Source organism: Oncorhynchus keta, unplaced genomic scaffold, assembly GCF_023373465.1.
Source record: "Oncorhynchus keta strain PuntledgeMale-10-30-2019 unplaced genomic scaffold, Oket_V2 Un_contig_14264_pilon_pilon, whole genome shotgun sequence".
NCBI lineage: Eukaryota > Metazoa > Chordata > Actinopteri > Salmoniformes > Salmonidae > Oncorhynchus > Oncorhynchus keta.
The window spans coordinates 1-7,298 of record NW_026278639.1 but is presented as its reverse complement, the minus strand read 5'-3'; the positions used below and the strand labels follow the sequence as shown (position 1 = coordinate 7,298).

Here is a 7,298-nt window from a genome sequence, read left to right as displayed (position 1 = left end):
CATCCATGTTTATTTACATTAGTACAAATTGTCCACTGAAATTGGTGTAATTTCTCACCCCTTTTGGCTGTATGAAAGTTAATTTCCCCTCAGACACAAACATTTGTTCTTTGATATTATGAAGGTAATTTATGTAGAATTTACTTTTCCCCACATCTCTTTATATTGCTTATGCATATTTGGTGGCTTGACTGCGTCAAAGGCCCATCCTGTTAGATCTGAACCTAATGGAGCGATCGGATGACAGAAATCACATTTAGGTGCCAGGTGTAACTGAGGTCATAAATGCTCCATATCCATTACTTTGAGTTTTATATAATATTACTAAAACAAACTGAAATATTTAGTACACAACAAACAGAAACTTAACTGAAAGACTGAGCATTTTAAGGAAATGTCATTGATTCAAATATTAACAATTGGATGCAACATCCAATACAAATTATAAACTTGTTTTACTCCATTGTTTGTTGTTATGTTCTCCATCAAGAAACCCCCCAAAAACTAAATGTTACATGAATTGGAAAAAATATCAAAAGCAAATGTGATTGGTGAGGCATGGAATAATAAAACATATATTTGTCAGGCTGAATGTTTGAAATATGAGGTGATTTGAGTCATGCTTCTTCAGTAGTGGAACAAAGACAATTAGCACTTGAATGTTGTCAATAAATACTGGAGTGATGTCAGATTGTTAATAACATTGATTATAGGTGTATAAGCTGCAAGTACGTTGAAATTAAGTTATGAAAAAAGACCTGAAAATATATATTTTATAAACAATACAAAACATACAAACATTAACATCACACCTGATCTTTTTGTTAAATCACATAAATAGAACTCATTCAATTCAGAGCCTGGATTCTTCCCCAGAGGCTAATATCCATATCATGCAGAAATCAATTCATCAAATTGAACAGGGGGCAAACGTTTAGGGTTCTACATTATGAAATTCATTCAAATACTCCTACTACAATGTTACAACATTCTACATTGTGACATCATTAGAATACTCCTACTACAACATTCTACATTGTGACATCATTAGAATACTCCTACTACAATGTTACAACATTCTACATTGTGACATCATTAGAATACTCCTACTACAATGTTACAACATTCTACATTGTGACATCATTAGAATACTCCTACTTCAATGATACAACATTCTACATTGTGACATCATTAGAATACTCCTACTACATTTACATTTACATTTAAGTCATTTAGCAGACGCTCTTATCCAGAGGGACTTACAAATTGGTGCATTCACCTTATGACATCCAGTGGAACAGTCACTTTACAATAGTGCATCTAAATCTTAAAAGGGGGGTGAGACGAAAACCAATAGTAGAATGTATACATACGTCTATGATGAAACATCCTGATATGTGGTTCTTCCTTTCAAAGGTGTCATACTGCGGTACACCTTGCGTGCTGCTCCAGCATTCTGTGGCACGTCATTCAATTCTCAGCCATTCTTTCTGTTACTGTTTGACCACCAGAGGGCATATTTGAGAAGCATTTGATAGTATCCCGTATTGGCATTACCAGAGAATTTCAAACCTTTCTTGTAATAACATAGTATATGGGATTGATTTTAAGAAATTTGGCCAAATTAATTTGATTCATATTATGGTGTTTCCATTCAGAGAAAAAAGAAAAACGAAACCCTAAGGGTTTCTGTTAGGATGGAATGGAAAATACGGCGCTGTCGGGAGTAGGCTTCAGGATTGGAGGATTCTAAATTGTTTGCCTTCATTAGACAACTTTGTTCCAGTATTTCTGTAAATCAGTGATATTTATTCCCATAGTAATTCGTTATGGATCCATAACTAAATCAACATCTGCATTTTAAACGAGTATTTTTTTAAATCTTTATTTTAACGAAATGTGTTTATTTGTTTATTAGGATACTGTGCCGTCCACAATACATACTGTAGTAAACATGGGAAAGTGCCTAATTCCTTACATATGGGAGAGCAGGCAATGTCTGTAATACAGAATGCAGGGCATGCGGGAGGCCAGTGTTATTTCATAGTTCTGATGTCTTCACTATTTCTACAATGTAGAAAATAAATAAATATCCTGGGATGAGTAGGTGTGTACAAACTTTTGACTGGTACTTGCTTTTAATTAATATTATGGTGTTTCTACTCCATGAAACATCCTCTGTTTTTCCGTTAGTGTAGAACAGAAAATATAGCGCTGTACAACGTGACGCTCATAAATTCAGAGCATTGTCAGTTTGTAAATTCAGACCGTTTTGCTCTCGGAGCGCACACTGGACGTTCGGGCCGAGGTGTAGGGTTGATTTGAGCGTTCTGGCCTTACAATGGCCATCACGCTGGATAGCTAATTCCAGACACAAATGAGACCACTCTGACCATTTTACTCGCCCTAGCAGAGCTGCTTAGGCAGTGTTTGTGTTAACCAGAGCGTTGGTGACTGTAAATGTGCTGCTGGAAACAATTTAATTACGCGGTTTTTCCTACATTTACTGACACTGGCCAAATTCAACGGGTGTTGAGCGCTCGTAAAGTAATTATTCTGCACTCTGGTTTTTATTTTTAACGTTATTTTCTGATTTTAAAAAAACTAGTTAATTGCATCCGCCATGGAGCCCAGTTTCATAATATGACCATATGTCCCAGCTGCTTGCTGTCGATTTGAAGTAATCGCGAAAAAAAACAGACTTTTTTTTTTTTTTTTTACTACAATGTTACAACATTCTACATTGTGAAAATATTTCATTGATATCATGAAACAACTCCATGTATGTTTGACTAGATATATTTTATCAGAGTATCTCTTGTCACATTGATCACAGCCATAAGGTTTCTCTCCAGTGTGTATTCGCTGGTGTGATGTCAAGTTGATTGGCTTAGTAAAACTCTTCCCACATTGATCACAGCCAAAAGATTTCTCTCCAGTGTGAATTTTCTGATGTATTTTAAGGTCTACTGAAGAGGTGAATCTCTTCCTACAGTCAGAGCAGAAGTGAAGATTCTCTCCAGTGTGTATTCTCAGGTGTAGTTTAAGTGAATCTGATTTTAAGTAACTCTTCCCACATTCAGAGCGGTGGTGAGGTTTCTCTCCTGTGTGTACTCGCTGGTGTATTCTCTTATGTAGTTTAAGTGAATCTGATCTTGAGTAACTCTTCCCACATTCAGAGCAGTGGTGAGATTTCTTCCCTGTGGGTCTCTGCTGGTGTTTCTTGAGGTGTCCTGATCGGGAGAGACTCTTCTCTGCCTTGTCAGCATCATGATGTTGTTCTCCTGGGTGAACAACAAAGTCAGACAGATGGTTAAAGGCTCAAAACAGCAGAACTCCACTGTTTATTTGAGTTAAAAGGTGATGCCCAGAGCGTACCCATGAAGTTGTACAACAATTGACGTCTGAAACAAGTTATTAAAGTTGCTGAAACTCTAAGCAATGTGCCAGACGACTTTTAGTCTCCAATTTTGGCCCCTTTCTGTGTTTCATAAAATTGCAGCACGAGGCCGGCGCACACACAATTTGGTTGCAGAAACTCCTCCCTGCTAATGAGGAAACCACTAGTTATGGATGTAGTATATCTGCTAATGAGGAAACCACTAGTTATGGATGTAGTATATCTGGTAATGAGGAAACCACTAGTTATGGATGTAGTATATCTGGTTGGAGCAAAAAATGGTGAGCCAAGATTTTAGTTTTTCACAATGTATTCTGAATATTACAGCTCACTATCATCGCAGATCAGGATGCTACTGAAGGAAACTCACATTAAGCTCTGTGTCTATTCACTAATTCACCACCGTGGGGGAAAACTCAGGGGAGGTCTCATAGGCTGACAGCAAAAATAGCCTCCATTTACAGGTTGAATATGAGTGCATTTCACACTATTTTTGGATTATAATTGTAAAGCTCGCTTGAATCTCCTGCTTAGTGTAATGTTTGTGGAAGTCTCAAAGTCTCAAATCAACTGCTTCATACTTAAAAAACACTTTAACCAGTAAAATACTCTTTAGCTAGCTTTTCCATCAGCCTGACAATGAGGGTTTGTAAACTAAGTGTTTGCCAAATTGCCCAATACTTCACATAACAACAACATAGACCTACTGTAAGACTCATAACTTCACCTAACAATAACATAGACCTTCTGTAGGACCATAACTTCACCTAACATCAACATAGACCTACTGTAGGACCCATAACTTCACCTAACATCAACCTACTGTAGGACCCATAACTTCACCTAACATCAACATAGACCTACTGTAGGACCCATTACTTCACCTAACAATAACATAGGCCGAGGACTATAAATCATTTAATATTTCAGGTCAAACATGGAAACTAAAATGTCTTTGTCATGACATTTCATAACCTGATCACCAGATAATTTTGTGAATAATCCCACTAGTCTATTCTGTAATGTGTTGTCATTCTAAATGTCCTGAATAAAGGAAAATAGCTCTGTGTGTTGTTCAATAGGGTAGCCTAGAGGTTAGAGCTAGTAACCGGAAGGTCCCTGAGTTGACAAGGTACAAATCTGTCATTCTGCCCCTGAACAAGTAGTTAACCCACTGTTCCTAGGCATTGAAAATAAGAATTTGTTCTTAACTGACTTGCCTAGTTAAATAAAGGTTAAAAAAATATATATAATAATAATAATTGCCTATCCATCAAGGAACCATTCTCTACACAGCTCTGTGCCTAAACAGACTAAGGAGACGGTACTGTAAATCAAGCAGACATCAAGTAGACAATAACACACTATAAACATCAATTTATAACGGATGTGGAGATGTGACTGTAACTAAACAGCTACAGCATTAAATATGTGTAATTATTGAAGAATCGCATTAATGACAGTATCCATTTGGGTGGTGTCAATAAAGTTAAGGTGACTCTCAGTTAGAACCATTGGATTTTGCAAACTCTGAAATTATTTAGAATTTCTGTGCCCATGAAAACTGTTTTCCCAGCGTAATATAAGGAGACACTAAATGTTACGTAGTTAGAGAGCATTTCAGAGATCTGAATACAAAAAACTGTCCTAACAGGAAAATAACCTAAATCACAAGACCAAATCTACATTGGAGGAGCTTTCCAAGATGACATTGAACGCTCCTGAGTAACAGTTTGGACTTAAATCGTCTTGAAAGTCTATAGCAAGGCTTTAAAATGGCTTTCTAGCAATGATCAACAACCAACTTGACAGAACAGGAAGGATTTAAAAAAATAATAATGAATATTCACATGAAGATCCATCACCTATTGGATGACATCACGACTTCCCATCAAGCCAACTCCTTGAAGGCCTTACTATGACATCACTCATTCCTTATAGTTTGCAGTTGTCTAAAAAAACACTTTTCCCCAAATCATTTATTTGTTTCCCTTTAGTGGGTTTATACTTTACTGTATCTATATATATCCCTTTTCAACAAGAAAAGGTTAAAAATCACTGGAGGACGTCATGAACAATTCCTACAGTACAAAAACATATTCAAGTGTAGAATGTAAAATCACACATTAGTTCAACAACTGCAGAGTTTGTGTCCCTGTTTTATAAGATAGCACTCACTGTATTTACTGATGTTAATCAGATCTCCAGTCCACTCCACTAACATCCTCCTCCTCTGAAGGCGTCTTCCTCTTCTTTCACGGTAACAACCTCACCCTCTACTTGTTTTTGTATTGTAACATCTTTCTCTTCCGCCTCCTCTTTGACGAGAGCTTCTTTCTCCGTCCAAACAGACCTCATCTTCTTTAGCAGGAGGAGAGAAGCTTAGTGAACTCATGGTCGGAGATAATAGCTAGTTAGCATTAGCGACTAGACTAGTACTAACTTAACTAGCCAGCAAGTTGACTTACAACGTAAATACTAAATGAAATGGGGTATCCAGTTGTTTCCACATAAGTATGTTTAAATCATAGTGGCAAATAAACCACGAAATTGTCTAAAGAACTTGAATGTTCCGACTTTGTTGTCTGGCGACCTACCGAGGTGGCCGCAGTTGTTGAAGAAGCTTTCCGTCCACTAGACTATACGTCACAGGAGAGACATCGCCTGAAAGACACTTATTGCCATCTGCTGTCTGGAGGGAGGAAACGCAGTTGAGGGACAAATATTTTTAAAATCTGCAATGAATTATATTATAAAGCAGTTCAGGGAATCGTTTTTTTCCTCTATTAAATAAGAATACTGTATCAAAATGTACAAAGACGTACGTACAAAAGCAATGGCTTCACAGGAAAATATAATGAAAATAAACAGAAATATTTAGCACACAAACATGAGGATAAAAAACAACTTAAAGACTAATGAGCATCCTAAGGAAATGCCATTGATTAAAATGTTAAAATATAAGCTTCTTTTTTTTAGGATGGGCTCTGAAAGACAATGTAAGGGTGTCCACTGAAAGTTGACTAGTAACAACAACTGGGACCTAAAAGACACCAAAAGAAAACAAAAGAAAAACCATCAAACTTAGAAAGGAAGCAAACCAAAAAGGTGGAGAAACTAAAAGGTGTTGACTCTCCACATCTATCAGACAACTGGAGCACTGGGCCAGACACTCTTTAATAGAACCTGGACCAGCTCAGTGAAACACCTTCCCACTAACGAGAAGGACAAGCCAGCACAGGTGTAACACATACTGACTAAGGAGGTGACACCAATCTGTGCGTCCTACGTGCTAACAAGCTATAAACAAAGTCTGTATCACCTTCCCCCTTAAGACAACAAATATATCCTATATTTGTGTTGGACAAGTTTGCTCACCACCAGAAAACTTCCATTTTACATTATAATCAACTACAATGCTTCACCTTCTCCAATATAAACAGTGTCTACTGGCTATCAATAATTAAAAGAAAACACGCATTTCTAAATAATAATATACAATCGTATCTTCTCATTTTTCTTTTTATAGAATCCTAAAACTCACTAGCTTCTAGAACTCTCGTCCCCTTGGAACGAGCCCAAACAAAATTAAATCTCCAATACTGGAAAAATGTGCAGTCAAAATAAATTGTGATCCATGGCAACTCACTGACTAAACGCAAACATTTTTGCCTGCCCAGTACGGGAATAAAGACAATTAGAATTTGAATGTTGTCAAGAAATACTGGAGTGATGTCAGATTGTTAATAAAATTGATTATAGACCAATTTATTATACTGCTTTCATGTGTGTATATACACAAACATCTGCAACAACAGGGTAAACGATAAGGTAGAACATCATTAAAATACTCCTACAAAGTTAAAACATTCTACATTGTGACATTATTAAAATACTC

At 36.8% G+C, this 7,298-nt stretch overlaps 1 long non-coding RNA gene across 2 annotated transcripts; it reads right to left on the bottom strand.

The window, feature by feature from the left end:
* Positions 1-6: 6 nt before the first annotated feature.
* On the bottom strand, positions 7-7,292 carry LOC127918466 (uncharacterized). 2 transcript variants are annotated; one of them, XR_008100106.1, is made up of 4 exons: positions 6,502-7,292; positions 5,998-6,092; positions 5,579-5,761; positions 7-3,284 (listed from the first exon to the last, which is right to left on the bottom strand). It is a non-coding gene; the product is annotated as an uncharacterized LOC127918466 (long non-coding RNA). The 2 variants fall into 2 exon arrangements; XR_008100105.1 differs by having other exon boundaries at positions 5,579-6,092.
* Between the last annotated feature and the right edge of the window lie 6 nt (positions 7,293-7,298).